The sequence below is a fragment of the Apium graveolens genome, chromosome 9 (assembly GCF_009905375.1).
Source record: "Apium graveolens cultivar Ventura chromosome 9, ASM990537v1, whole genome shotgun sequence".
NCBI lineage: Eukaryota > Viridiplantae > Streptophyta > Magnoliopsida > Apiales > Apiaceae > Apium > Apium graveolens.
The window spans coordinates 97,297,347-97,313,995 of NC_133655.1; the positions used below are offsets into that span (position 1 = coordinate 97,297,347).

The following is a 16,649-nucleotide window of genomic DNA, read 5'->3' on the forward strand; positions in this document are numbered from 1 at the left end:
CCAAGGCTCGTCCGTAATCGTAGGACTTCACGGATAGTGCATCTCCCTGCGCAAGGATAACACTCCGCTACAGCTATCTCCCTTGATTTACGAACGCAGGTATAGCCACGGTTCACCCCAAATGCAAGACGCGTCCCTGTCCCCCGAATGAGGATAACCCACCAGATAGCAGGACAGGTGATCCCAAGCTCTTGGGTGCAAAGTGCAGGATGACTCCAAAGTTCTCCAACGAGGACACCCGTTGAATACAAGAACAGAGCTCCCAAAGCACACACCAAGGTTAAACCCCGCATCCCCAACGAGGACACCCGTTGAATACAGGAGGAGGCCTTCAATCATCAGGCATACCCCTGGAGGCCTTCAAGCTTTTCACGGACATCCCCCTCCTTGACCGTCTCAAGGAGGGAAGTCTTCCAAGAGTACCTGCAACAAATACATTAGTAACAATAACCTCCATCGCTCCTTTCCATGCAAGCTTTGTCCTGAATTCACCATTAAGATCACATTAAACAAACATTGGACGCGTCCTAGAAATTAGGGCGCGTCCTCACCCTTATTAGACTTGCACCGTCTCTTCTAAACCATCACGCACAGCATTTCGCATCCTATGATGCGTCATTGCTAAAGTAGGCGCGTCCTACTGCGTCCATCACCATAAGCTCTCGTCTGCCAAGCACTTTCATGAACATTGACGCGTCCATAGAGTCTGGGGCGCGTCCTTCCTTGATCAGGCACTCTTCTTGCCTCGTAACATATCCCTTTCCTAGTAGGCGCGTCCTGTAGGCTTGGACGCGTCCTTACTTCCACAACGCAACACTAAGTTTGACTGCAATTAGCCCGCGTTTGACCCGAGTCAACCCAATGCCAAATTTTGGATATAACACAGGGTACCCATGAATCACTGACCAATGAAAGGCTCAAAATTGATATCTTCACTTTCTTCTTCTTCTTCTTCAATGGCTTCTTGACAAGGTTTATTGAGATCAATATTCCAATGGTAGTTTAGAAGAGATATAGAATATAGGATTAGGAGAGGGAGGAGAGAAAGATTCTTTGGTGTTTAATGAGTATAGACTTGTTTATTTTTTATAAAAATTTAGTTTAGTAATCTCATCTATTTTTTAGATTTTGAAAAGAGAAAGATAATTTGTAAAATTAAAATAATAATATTTTTTAATGTTATTGATTAAAGATTGTTATTAAAAATAAAAAACAATATTAAAATTAATACAACTACAAAAGAATGTGAGAATTTTATATTGAGAAAAAAAAATTGATTTATTGAAAATAAACAATATTAAAAATGAACACAAATAGAAAGAATGTAAGAATTGTATAAAAACATAAAAAAAATTAAGCAAACATGTCTTTCTAGTTGTATACAATTAGAAAAAAAAATAAGTAAAAATACTTAATGATTGTGAGCTTACTTCTTTTCTAATTGTATAATTAATGATTGTCAGCTTACTTTTTTTCTAATTAAAAAAAGAATGTGAGAATTTTATATTGAGAAAAAAAATTGATTTATTAAAAATAAACAATAATAAAAATGAACACAAATAGAAAGAATGTAAGAATTGTATAAAAACATAAAAAAAATTAAGCAAACATGTCTTTCTAGTTGTATACAATTAGAAAAAAAATAAGTAAAAATGTTTCTGTAATTTATATTTTCAATGTAATATTTAAATTGAATACAACTAGAAAAGAATGTGAGGATAATATAAAAACAAAAAAATTGATTAAAGCATGTTATTGGAAAAAATAAAACAATTTTAAAGATGAATACAATTAGGAAAAAAATGTAAGAAAGGCAAAAAAATAGAAATAAGAATTGACTAAAGTATGTTAACTAGAGTAAGCATTAATAAGGTAACAGTGTTATTTTTAATATCAGAGAGAAAAGTAACTGGTTTTTGTTAGAACCCGTAAAAAGCAAGCTAACAATCATTAAGTATCATTGAAAAGTGAAAATCTATAAATTTTAGCGTTTAAGTAGAAAACCCGAATTTCAATAGCCTTATTCCTTTTATAAATTTTTGGGAAATCGCCTTACTTTTTTGGGACCCACCTTAACATGAAATATATTCTATTAATGTCAAGGCATCGATGAAAACGGATGTTGCTTACTGATATAATCTATGGTACATATTTTACATCAAATTTAGAAGATGACGTCAGGTTTTGGGATTTAGATATATGATTAGTGCATTTGCTCCTGACACATTGGCTGGGTAGCTGAACTGATTGAACTAAGCAGGATCATCAAAAAAGCAGGGTAAGCATTGTTCAGGGATGGAAGTTGGACCACATGGGAGGATATGTTGATGCTGCATGTTATTGTATTCTATAGGTGTAACCACTGTGCTACTGCAATTTACAACCTCGTCAATTTGTAGCATGGTTTGGAAAATTAAATTGAAGTCTTCGGCTTAATATGGGCTACAAATTAATGTACCTGCTACTATTTTGTATGCCTTTTAAAATTTATGGTTTGTAGTTTTTCTGGAATATGGATGGTCAGTAGGTTATATCACTCATCCTCGGCCTATTTGTTTCGATAATCTCATTTATATGTGGCTTCCTCTTTAATTTTGCCTCTGTGTCTCATGCTAATTATTTTTACCCGTTAAAATGCTGATTCTCTGTTCTTTAAAACTAGGAGAAGGACCTTCAAGAAAAAGAGTAGAGAAAAAGAGGCAGGCCTAGGCGTGACACAGTGGACGTCAACCAAGACACCCTGAATTTATTAATTCCTACAATTCATTCCTCGTGCCAGCAAAGTAAGCGTCGAATGGAAGTATTGAGATCTCTTGACCATGACTATAACGCCCCCAATTTCGGGCTCAGAAGATCTGGTTGTCACGATTAAACCTCAATCGAAAACTACATGTTTAATAATAAACAAATGTCAGCAAAAGATATTTAGCATCTATGACCCCAACTAATCCAATATCTTTTAATGTTACAATTCTAGAAACAAGATATCCAAATTCCACAAATAATTTTTTTTTGCTTTCTTTTGAAACATTTTTTCAACAATTTACAAACTCAAAGCTAAACCCGATAGTATAATTTAAAAATAAGTATACTAGGCCCAAATATAATAACTCAACTATAATATATAGACAACTTTACATAATATAACTTACATTAGTTTCACAAATCCTGAACCAACCACCTTCCAAAAACTTCTTGCTTTGCTTTTCTCGAATTACGCGGTTAACAGCGTAAGTTAATCCTCATTGGAAGGTTAAATTTAAAAAAAGACAAGTATGAGCGAAAGAAATGTTCAGCAAGTTCGTATAACATAATATATGGTCTTTTGATAGAAAATAGACATATGCAATAGAGTAGAACATTTAAAATCATGATTGCTGAATCAGAAAATTTGTTAAGAAATTAAATAATTATTTTCTCAACTGTATCCAAAACCCTTTTTGATATTTTTGAGTGAAAATGATTCAGCAATTATTTAAATCTCGACGAGATAAAACTCGTAAAATAGTGCTTACGTGAATATCATAAACAATAATACGACACAGTATTTATGGATTAAATCATAAACTTATATCCATTTTACTCAAAACCCTAATCATGATATCAATACTCATTTTGATGTCACGTCAAATTAGATATCAATACTAACTTAGATGCTCACAACATACTAGTACTAAAGTATGAAGGTCAACATCAATCATATATATCAATACCACTATTGATATTAATAGCAATTTAAGTATCAACATCAATATTTCATGTAAACTATGAAATGACAATATATTGTAAATCATCTATTATATAATCATCAATCACAGGATACGCACGAGAATAAAAACTATCACAAGCTATCATAATCTTAACGATTAAACGATAAGTTTTTAGATTGGAATCCTTCATCGACGCACGTACTATCACATGCTGATCAGCCGTGTGATAGCACTGGATCATGGTTCGTAGAAACATGTCCCACAATACGAGTACTCAAATAAAAAGATAATATATCTGCCTATGGCATAAGTTGTATAATAAATATTTCATATAATACATGGCCCTTCGCTGGAACATCCGCCCCGGTCACTTATGCATTCATCCAATCAAAATATTTTTTATAAAGAAATCGAATCAATTGATATCCTCAAATAACCGACTCCCTATTTCACATGGTCTGAAGTAACTACATCAACTGATGGCGAGATAACTAGAATGATTAGTTATTCGCTTAATATATAATCAAAATCCACTGTATAAAGTATATCTAGTTAGGATAGTTATTTACTATCTAACTGAAATATGAATTATATTCTAGCAGAACAATTGCTAGAATAGCATGATTTCAATAATCCAATGATTATATGTATGCAATGTGTCCCAAAAATCTTTATAACATAATCTAAATTTTTGAGTATGTAAACATTTATAAATCTAAGCAGTTTGATATGTAAAACATCTACTATTCTGAAATTAAAATAGTATAGAGAAACTTGCATAATAGGGTGTAAGAAAATATTCACTTGAATTATAAGTGAAGATAATGATACTTGCTTTTGGTGTTTAGCAATAACACGATCATCTCAGTCTGACATCTCATGACCTCACTGTCTTTCTATTTCAATATATTGCTCCTGCGATTGCTAGGAACTACATACTCAATACCATTCTATTCCACTCTTATCCAATGTCTGGTTCTTACTGGATCCTACAGGACAAAATATAAGTTTTAATCAACTATACAACAAACATATCCTCACCATTTAATTCTACCCTTATGATGACATAACTCGACTCATATTTATACACACTATCTCAATATACAATACTCAAAATTTGGTTCGATAATTACTTTTAGAAAGTATGTATAACCGTTATTACAGAAATATAGGGTTATAGGACTCTTTTTTGCAAAATATTTCACCGAATGACATCACCTATTTATTCAAGTCGGTTTCTTGCATCGAAGATAAGTTGATACTAAGTATTATATAATTTACAGAATAAATCGATTAGCGTATCCGACAATTAAAGATTGTACTCCCGTATTTCCCAATAATTATTTTTCGAAAATCGGGCAGCACCTCCTCTGTTTATCAGACTGCCAGTCGATATCATATCGACACAACCAATCATAATTCACAATACAAATCAACCAATTACGACTCTAATATTTACAAAAAACTAACTCGAACATCGAAAATAATATACGAGACAATATTTTATAATTTGTAGGACTTAGTTAATACATCACGGTCCACCGTCGGCTCGCCCAAACTCATCGCCGACGGTAGTAAAAATTCGGGGTTACCCGTTTATTTCGGGTTTCCAACGCGAATTTCACCGATATTTTTTGTAAACCAAATAATTAATTCAATAATCACAAGGTTTCTCATCGAATTTTCTTCACAAAATCAATCAGAAAATCAAAACACAGTACAACAACACCACAACAGAACTACAACCACGCAACACAAGTAGTGTACTCAACACACACCACAAGCATACACGCATAGCAACACATACACACAAAATCCAATACAACAGATATACACACATAAATAAATATATGTACATATGTATAATCCAACGAAAACATAAATGAAGCCACCAAACCCAGCGGAGTTCAGGCGGCCTCTGTAATATATAATAGATGATGTCAAAGATTAGTGAAGCTGAAAATGTCATTAGCAATCAGTTAAGCTTGGGGTCAACCCTAAATAAGTTGAATTGTTATCTAAATTTGTATTCTGTACTTGTAACACTTAAAGTCTGTAAAAATGCAAAGGAGCAGACTGGAGTCTTTTTCCTAAAACAGTATCAAGCCTAAGGATTCTATCTGGAAGAAGATCAAGAAGATCATACCTCAGAAGAATTTTGAAGAAGCTTGGAGTTGAATAAATCTGTTTGGAGAAAAATGTTCTAAGTCAAGATCTTTACAAGTCACAGATTTAATATTATAGAGAAGTCATTCGAGAACTCCAGAATGACTTATCAAGAAGTCATTCAAACTCCAGAGAGTACCGACGGATAAGCAATATCTACTCGACGGATGAGATATATATATCCACTCGATGGATGAATAACATCTACTCGACGGATGAGCAATATCTACTCGACGAATAAGCTATACATCTACTCGACGGATGAGCAATATATACTCAACGGATAAGCAATATCCACCGGAGTAGAGAAGTTAGGAAAGTTACTCGAGAACTCAAAAAGATATCGACAAGTCATTCCTTCAATAAAGAACTCAGAGTTATCGACAAGTCTATATCCATTCGAGAACTCAGAGATATCTACAAGTCAAGTGAAGTTATGAAGACTTTAGATCTCGATGAGCTGAAGACCTCTACAAGCCAAACTTATTATGGAGTACCAAACATCTCCATAAGCCTTTAAACTTGTCGAGATATCAAGTGTTCAAATGAATCAAACTGGAGATCTCGAAGTACAGTCTCAAAGTACAGAATTGCAGATCAGTTTAATATACAAGATAAACAATCAACAAACAATCCAACAACTAGATTGACAAGTCTACAAAAAACAGCTTGAAGAGTGTGCAAGATCAATGGAAAAGATTAACTGACATAGGAAGATTAAATTAAACACCGGATGCTAAAGATATGTTAAGCCAGAAATGGAAGATTTGTTTTTCTATAAATAGAAATGACAAGTGACAGTTTAGAAAAGCTAATAGCATGTCTATTATCCACTGTGTAAACCAGCAGTTAATTGAGCTATAAAGTTAACACTAGTCTTCTAGTTAAGTGTAACAAAATAGATAAAAAAAAATTGTAACACTCTCGAGAAGAAGCTGAGCTCTTTAACTTAGAAGAGCTTAGAAATTTTGTAGCAAAGCATCTTAATTTTTAATACAAAAATTAAGTGAGTTTTGAACATCTGCGTTCTTTATTTTATGCAAGTTTAATTTCTGCATGAACACTTTTCTATACAAGATTTAATTTACTTTGTTCAATCATTATCTTTCAAGAAAAGACTAAAATCAGAAAACACATTCACCCCCCCCCCCTCTGTGTGTGATTCATTACCTAACAGCCTCTCACCGGAGACGACAAGAAACAACCGCGAAAACAGAGGGAAGGGGAGGGAGAGAATGGGAGAGATAGGAGAGATGTGAGAGGGGAGAGATGGCGACGGGAGAGAGAAGATGAGTGAGAGATCGAGAGAGAGAGACTATAGCGAGATCGAGATGAGAGAGATGAGAGATTGATGTTTTATTTTTATATTTATTAACATCTCACAATTTTGTAGAAATAAACACGTATCACTGAAATAACAGGGTGTTGCCACGTGTCTTTTCTTCTGATTACAAGCTCAGTTCTGTCTCGCATTCCCCTATTTTACGAACCAATTTGCGAGTGAATAACACTCAAAAATTACCAAAATAATTTTAAAATTCTTTGAATAATTAAAAACTAGTAAAATAAAATTTTCATATTTTTTGAAATATTTTTGAATTTATCATTGGACTCGCAATGAAATACAATCAGAAAATCATTTAGGGCTAAATAATTGATGAAATATTGTTTTTTAAATTTTATAAATTCCAATAAATAATTATTGAAATTGTAAAGCCCTAAAAATAATTTAAAAATAAATTTCATATTTATAAAATTAAACTTTGATAATACCCTTTTAAATAGAAGAATATATTAATACGATTCAGCAATCAATTGCAACAACAATTCAAGAGTATGAATAATTCAACACATATTGGGAATTTAACACGTAACACAGAACAAGCGTAATTTGGCACACGGCCAGACCGTGATTAATTTCATATAAACGCATTTTTAACACGTAATGAGTATCCGAAAAATACTCTAATCCTTACAAGACCACATACAAATCCACCGCATGTTAAATCATCGCCAAACATAATTTTAAATAATATTAAACATTTTATTATTCATTTAACATGTAACAAAATAGCTGTAAAATATTATTTTTAAATATTTTTTAACCTCACCCTATGCCCGGGTGAACACGGTTAAAATACCAAATGATATTTGTCACACAAATAAAATATTGAGGCGAGTAAAATATCCACTCGATTCCCAAGACTGGAAAATAGACTCAGTTTTACCAATATTGATAAAATAATCGGCTTTTAGATAAAAAATTTAAATTGTAAAAGTAATTAAATACCTTCATAAATAGGGATTGAGACCAAGTACCAATTAGCACATTACCATTTAATGAAACGAACATGTCAAGCAGAAATAAAATATCCACAATTTTATTTCTTCTAAATCAAAAATTATATAAACATATTTAAGGAATATTAATATTAATTGCTGAAAATCCAGGATATCACAATGACAGCAACAATATTGGTCTTGACTTGTATCATCATCCATCCCACCGGGTGGTGTTGCGTTACCCTCTGATGCATTGCGTAGCTGCCTGCTGAATTTGGATGCACACTCAACACAAGGCGACCTCCATGCTACATTTTTCGGTAACCTGCATCTAACATGACCATATGATAAATACCGACTATAGCTTCATGATAGTTCATTTCTCTCGGGAATTGTGTTTGAAGGGCAACAACACAATGAGTATCAATACAAAACAAAGGTTTCTTATATATATTACTTTCATATTGTTTTATGGAACTATCATGCAAAAAATATCAAAAAAAATATATTATCATCCTTTCCTAATTGCTTCCCCAGCATATCCACCTATATTTAAACTTATTCTTTCTCTAAAAATGTTAGGAAGTTTTTTATTGGACGATTATAGTTTTTTGGTCTTATGAAGTGGGTATTGATTTCTTTTCGTAATGAATAAGACTTCTAATTATAATTTTTGATCGTGACACACAATCAAGGGACTGTTGCATCAAGGAAGCGGGGCGTCCTCCCGTTCCCGAGACTGAGGAGGTTTTGCAATGCGGGAGATTATCAAGGAAAAGGGTTAATGCTTCCCGGACAAAAAGAAAGTAACCACCAGAGTGTTATTACTCATTCATTTAATATTTTTTAGTCTTTTCTTATTGCTTATTCACGTCATGTGTATATGTGAAAGACTATGCTCTTATAGTTTAATGGGAAAAATAGGTTTCCACAACATGCGGATCAGTGTTACCCCTATCACTATTTTCTAGATTTCATTTACATTCATGTTTTGATTACCCATTGAAAATCATCTATTGCTTCTGTTTGTATATGCAAATAGAGGAAGGCCCTTCCAAAAAGAGGGGCAGGCCTTGACATCGAGTGGCAGAACTCACTCAACATACTATTCATACCTCCTTCCACCAAAGCAAGCCCCACCTGAAAGTATTTCCTTATGTTAGTCCTTTGCGCGTAAGTTGTTGCATTCAGTTTTGTAGGTGTCTTAACATCGACATCTACTTAATCAGGTGATGATGTATCAGACTGTCATAAAGTCTTTAACTGCCCCCTCAGTTTAGCAGATGTATCCCCGCAAGGTGATATTTGTTCCTCCATTTAAAGAAAACATGTGCATAGCCATGTTGTGTATTACCTTGCGCCTATATTTCCGCTTTACAAATTTGGTTACTTGCCAGTAAATTGTCTCACTGCAGCCTCCAGCTCCACTGCGATTCCTAACCACCAGGAGCCTCAACCGAAGGTGCGTGTTGTTGCTCAATTACATCATGATTTGTGTTCAATTTTGATAGCTATCAAATCAATGCATATATACAGCTTTAAGTAGTTAAAAATTTTAGTCATTGTACCCTGCAACGCTAACATGCATTTTACATTTAGCTTAAAAAATGTTTAAAAAAACTACACCTATTCGTATTTAATTCTCCGCAGAAGCAATTCAGAAAATCATTTGCAATACAACTTTTTTATTGTCCAAAATCTTTTGTGTTGTTTATTCTATGCTTCAAAATTACAGCCACATTAGTTTCTGAAATTTATTTCTGCACATGATAGATAGATCCAAAAATGTGCTGCCAAAGCATAGGGGCCCCTCAATTCTTGTAACTCCGGATATTTTGGAGCGGAGAAGATTATCCAGGAAGAGGGTTAATGTCTCTGGTGCAAAAGATAAGTTCAACAAGTATTTATTTACTTATTACCCTTTCCTGGATTCACCTTTGTTACGTACCACTCCTATAACAAAAACCTAACCGTCGGTCCTATATTTTTATTTTAAAGTTACCTTCCATGTCCTCTATTAGGCCTTCGTTTCCTGACATCTTATAATGTTCTCCCATCTGAAATTAGGCGAGGGCCTTCCATGGAAGAGAGGCCAACCTAGGTTTGTTCCTCAGTCTGTTGTACTGGACAATACTCATCACCGTTGCATTTCTTCAACGCCCATGATTCATGACTACCATAACAATAGTAAGTACAAACAAGAATTTTTCATATATATATATGAGTCATATCACTCCAGGGTCTTCAGCAGCTCTCCTTCCGAGCATCTTTAATTTTATCAGTTGCTGGTACAATAACCACAAATGTAATTGTTAGATGTGACATGAATTCAGCTACAAAGATGGCACAAGGTATCCTGTATTGCTGCAATTTTTTTTTTTAAAGTAATTGATTTAATTGATTTTTTTGGGTGGGGCGGACCTGCATCTTCATCCTTGTCTTCATACATTATTCATTACCTCATACATTATTCCTTACCTCATACAACAATACCTCTAATATCACTGATTTATATCTTACAAGGAGATGGATCAACAACAGAAGGGTTGTCGCTAACAAGTTGTTTAGATAATATTTCTTGTGATTGAACAAAAACGATTCTGCAAATTATTTTTACCAACTCAGTTCATCAATATGTGATGCAAACAGTTCTCCCAATTTTTATACTTTAATATAGCTACATCAATTGATGTTCTGTTTGATATTTGACAAAATTACAAAGCTTACTATTGATCGAATTATAATCCTACGGAACACTAAAGATGTTAGTGGGGATTAAACGATACTTTTCGTAATGATATTATATACACGAACTATGCGTTGGGCAAGATCCAAATAAGTGAAGTGCAAGTAACTGGCCAACTCTTGTGATTAAATCCGTCTTTGATATTTGACAAAATTACAAAGCTTACTATTGATCGAATTATAATCCTACGGAACACTAAAGATGTTAGTGAGGATTATACGATACCTTTCGTAATTATTTCTATATTCACGAAATACGTTGGCCAAGATCGAGATAAATAAATTTCAAGTAATTGACCAACTCGCGAGTTTTGTCAAATATGAAATCTCACTCGTGAGGAGTTATAGAGATTTAAGTACTTGTATTTTATAGATAATCTTCTTTTAAAGCTTCTTTTTGAAGATCAAGTACTTTATTCGAATTCCGAGTTTGAATCTTTGTTCTCTTTTCTTTGAGAACCTTATTTATAGGATATCTAGTATTAGAGCTTGAGATGAAGTAAAGAAATTAAGTACAAATCTCAAATAAAAGAAACTCAAAGAAGAAGCTAAAAATTACCACTTTGGATAACGGTCGGAAAAGTTCGCCGGAAAAATTCCCCGGAGGTTTGGCCGGATTTTGGCACTATGTTCGAACTTGGGCAGCCATTCGGGAGGCCGGAGAGTGGTAGTGGATGAGCTCACTTGATGGGATAAAGTTTGTTTGGGTGAAGCTAAGCTTGTATATCAAAAACCTTGTATATATGTATATATATTTAAAAGAGAGAAGATTTTTGAGAAGAAGTGTGTGTATAGAATTTGAAAGAGATTAAAAGAGGCACTTCTTGAAAAAATCCCAGCAACTTTGTGGATCTTTAGCTTGGTTGAAATGGGTTGGGTTGGGGGTTTATTTATAGGAAAATTTAGGTGGATTGAATGGTGGAGATTTGAGGAAAATGGATGGTGAATGTTGTATGTCACATGGATTGATGATTTGGCAGGTAGGTTGTGTTTTTTTGACATAGCCATATAAGACAAACAAATTTATGGGATTCAAAACTCAGCTGATATATTTAATTAAATATATATTTTCCTTTTTTTTAATTATTATTTAATCATTTTAATTAAGCATTAAGCATCATTAAATATGACCACCCTAAAAACTCTTAAATAAATACCGTTAAAAATATTATAATTACCTAAATATTATAAAATGATGTACTGCAAGTTTTGGTCAACCTTGGTCAATGGTAGCTAGGTCAAACTTGGTCAATTGTGGGACCAACTACCTCGATTTTTGTTCTTGGACAAAAATTCTCTGAATGTTACAAAATTTTTACCATACTTAAAAAATACCATTTAAATGATCCATACCAAATTTCAAGTCATTCTTGCATGTAGAAGTATTTTATCTAAAATAAAACTCTTCTGTCAGCCTTTTCTTTCGAGTAAAAATACCATTGGTCTTGAAACGAATGAGATGGATCTTTTGACCAAAGTTTTGACTTGGATAAATACTTAAAATATATTTCCTAATATATAAAATATATTTGGATGGTAGGAAATATTTTAGAGTATTTTTGAATAATTTTCTCCGAGAAATGCTGATTTTACGAAACGAGAGAAAATTACTTTACGTATACATGGAATGGGTTATAAGAATGAATATTAATATTTCAATCATGTATATTAATAAACTTTGGATAAAAACTCTTTTGACGGATATAAAAATATATTTTGGAGCGAAGAGTAAAATATTTTTGATATAGCACGAGTCTTCTAAGGAATACATCTGATATATCCCTTTTTCGAGTTTGTTGCCTTATTAATGTTGCAACTGAGATCTAAGAAATATCATGTCTTGATATTTCTTCTTTGATCATATTTCCTTAGAGATATATTCCATAACGATATAATTTTGATGTTTTAGAATAATGGAATATCTCTTTTATACGAATATACTTGAAAGTAATTTTGCTAGTTTGACCATTTGACTTTGATTTGGATCAATTAAAATCATGTCCTAATGGAGAGGATCTACGTGTATATAAATTTTATGTTATAATCATACAAATACCAAAATAAATAATATATCGTAGATATCCTTTCAATCTTCCCCTTTTTGGTATTCGCCAAACAAACATAAAATTTAAATTTTTCAAGTGTGTGCTTCCCCTTGGTGTATGCATGATTCTTAAAAATATTTTTGCACATACAGTTTGTGGGACTAAGCTTGATTCCTCTCTTAGGATAATTCCTGCAAAAAAACCTTGTTAGTTTTATCATATATAGAAGCGCAATGATTCAACTAACAACATCTAAGGTTTTGAAAAAATAAGGGGGGTCCAAATTCTCTTCCCCTTTTATTTGGGAGATAGCCAAAAAGCATAATCTAGTTTATCATGGTAACAATATTTCAGTGTATGAAGCATGTAATGCAAATTTAAGGAATTTAGAGAAACACTTAAGTCAAATTTTTCTTCCCTTTTTAGTTTACTACATTTGATGGCTAGAAGTTATATTTTACTTTGTGAGATTTTAGTAGCATGAATTGATGAACATCAATTTATATCTTAAGAGATATATGGTTCATGCATACTATTCAAATTTTTCTAAAATTAACCATGACAATATGTTTCTTTTGAGTGCACATAGTATTTGAAGAAAATGAATTTAATTTGCATTTTATATTTAGAAATACAATGTGTTGAACATTCTTGTTTGGATCCAAAAGATACTATCATATTTGAGTTTGTAACTGTTTGATCTTGTTTTAAGCATACTATGACATTGTATATAACACCTTTGTGTTTAAAAAATCATGGTACATATTATGCGTGTTTAATATGGACGTTTGCATGCATATACCTGGTTATTTGATTTATTTATAGGTTTATACGAGTTGGAGCAGATAAATGATATATACAGGTTCATGATCTGATCATTTATATCGACTGAAGTTGGAAAAAGTCAATCCTGACTCAATCTGACTAATGTATCAGCAAGTACTACATATCAAATGACCTAATACATTCTAAGCCAGTGCTTTTTATCAGATACAAACAAGAGAATTAGCAGTTTACATGAGTTTGAGCTAATACATTCTAGTTGATACACTGTTATCATTCTAGCATACAAACTATAACTTTTCACAGCATACTCTTTACAGATTTAGACAAGCTAATACAATCTATTTGAAACTGTCTAAATAGAAAAATGACTTAAATAACTTATATAAACCTCTAATCAGTCTAATAAATGTAACTAAGTACACAATTTTGAGAATCTATACCTGTAACTAAGTACTCTTTACCTGAAGTCTTATTTCTGCAGTTTCTAGTAGATCTGCTTTGGGTTTGCAATTTGGCTGATTTCCCTTTTAAATTTGAAAAGTGAATTCGTGCTCCATTCCTGCAGAGTATCAAACAGTACATAAATCCAAGCTATCACAATAATTAGTTTAAATACAGTGATTCTGATCATTGGACAATGGAATAGGAAATAAGGAGATAGGTCCAAATAGCAGATATTATCGTGACAACTACTATACTTAGTATTTAGACTTAATATTGTATATCAGCAATTCAAATTTCCAGAGATAACCAATTTAACTTAAATTCTGTATAATATGGAAATGAACAGGCTTAATAACAGTTAATTTCAGTAAGTCCAGATCATATTATGAGTGTCCAAATACAAATTCCATCTTGTTCCTGCATAGACTGGTTAGTGAATTTTGAAAGCAAATTTGTATTACAAGTATGATGTGTATGCACCAACAAAAGTAACAGAATGCAAATTATATTATATGGAACAAAAGTGTTCATATCAATCAGTATGGTTCACTGATTAAATTGAACAAAGTTCTGCACCTGTCTTAGAGATTACAAAGCATTAGGAGTGCATACACTTCATTAAGTTCAACCAAATTCAAAACAAAGTTAAAGTTACAGTCATCAAACCAGAAATCCAAAAGTACAATTCAAATTACGCCAACAGAAGTACACCAAATCAAACACAGATTGAAGCATAGTATAAATTCATCCAAATTCAGCAAACATACACAGATCACCCAATCACATTTCCATCAGCATCACATACATGAACCAAATCAGGCAGAGTTTCAATAAGTGGTCCTCTTGCATCCATACTTATGTCCTCTAACTCATGAACCATAGCTAAGTCATCGGAAGTTGGAACTTGGAAGGCATTCATATTCTCTTGGTCAGTCATACAGTGGTCTCCTAGGGTAGATGCAGCTAAGTTCTCAAGATTTGCAATTCTATTTTTACAAGACACAGTTATACCCTCTAGGTAGGTTACCTTTTCCTTAATCTCACTATTTTCTATTTTAACCCTCTCAAGTTCATTTTTAAAGTTCATTTATCATGACTCTGACAGACTCATAGTTAGAGAGGAAGACATTTTCTTCTCTAATTATAGGAGGAATCACAGTAGGTTCAATCTCTTGTGGTTCATAGTGCATGAGAGGAATTTGTGGCCTAATGTGCTCATTTGTGATGTGTAAATCACCTAGATTAGAAAACCTATCAGGAAGATGAATATTGCACATAAGAAAGAAGCAAGTGATGAGGAGTCTATATGGCATGTATCCTACCAGATTAGCATTTATCATATTGAGAAGAATGACATAAGAAATGCTAAAGTTGATTTTATTGTTTTAAAGAAGATAAATCAGTTTAACATCATAAAAGTCAAAGTATTTACTTTGATTGGGTTTGGGCAAGATATTTACCCTTATGATAAGTGCAAGATGCTGAAAAACTCCTTTTAAATGCGTAAAATGGATTCCACAGTTAACATCATATAGTCCAGATGGAACATCAGACTCACACAAGACACCAATCATAAGTTCATACTCAGCTTTGTTGAACACAAACATGGAATAGATATCATGACATGGCAATTCACACAAGTGCAGTGGAAGGTGTTGTGCCCTATTAAGACTTTTATTATCAACACAAATGACTTTCTTGTTCACAGTGGTTGTAAAATGCAAGAATCCCAATACACCCTTAATAATATTCATATTACAGTAAAACTCACCCATGAGATGTATGAAGTACTGTCTACTCAAATGAAATACTAATCCCTCCCACTTAGCATGCCTAATGACCCTCTCCACTTCACCAGTTATATTCACACAAATACCAGGCTGAACATTCTTGACTAAGTCAAGGAATTTCTTGGAAATAGAAGGATTAGCAGGTTCTGGTGGTGGAGGCTTAAAGGTGTTAGGGTTTGTGTTTGTGTTTGGTTCATGTCTTAGGTTTGATTTTCTGGTATAGACTCTGGCTTGAAAGGGTTTGGCTGGTCTAGGGTTTGGAGAGTGGGGAACTTGAAATTTCCTACTCTGATAGAAGGGGATAGTGTGATTTTTTAAACCTTTTATGTGGTTTCTTGAATAAGATGGCCTTTGGTGACTGTTTCTTGGGTTTGAAGGGTTTACAGTTTTGAATGATGAGGATTTGTGGTGAATAAACTATTTCTTTTCCATATCTTCCAGCAGATATGGATTTGTGATGGCTGGTCTTGGTTTAGGGTCGAATGGCCTAGCATTTGGGTTCATAACTGATGAAGTGAAGTATGCAAATGAACTGTGTTTGTGTGTGAATGCAGCCGATGTAGATATGAGTATATAAGCATGCACATAGCACAAAATTCAATATCAGTTAGGAAAATAATTTTCTGTAAAGTAGCTTTTACTGTTTATGAACAAAGATTATCATTAAATATAATTTGCAA

At 33.1% G+C, this 16,649-nt stretch overlaps 1 long non-coding RNA gene across 1 annotated transcript; it reads right to left on the reverse strand.

Moving 5' to 3' along the window:
* Nucleotides 1-9,935: 9,935 nt before the first annotated feature.
* On the reverse strand, nucleotides 9,936-11,746 carry LOC141686314 (uncharacterized). Its single transcript, XR_012560737.1, has 2 exons — nucleotides 11,464-11,746; nucleotides 9,936-10,444 (listed from the first exon to the last, which is right to left on the reverse strand). It is a non-coding gene; the product is annotated as an uncharacterized LOC141686314 (long non-coding RNA).
* Between the last annotated feature and the right edge of the window lie 4,903 nt (nucleotides 11,747-16,649).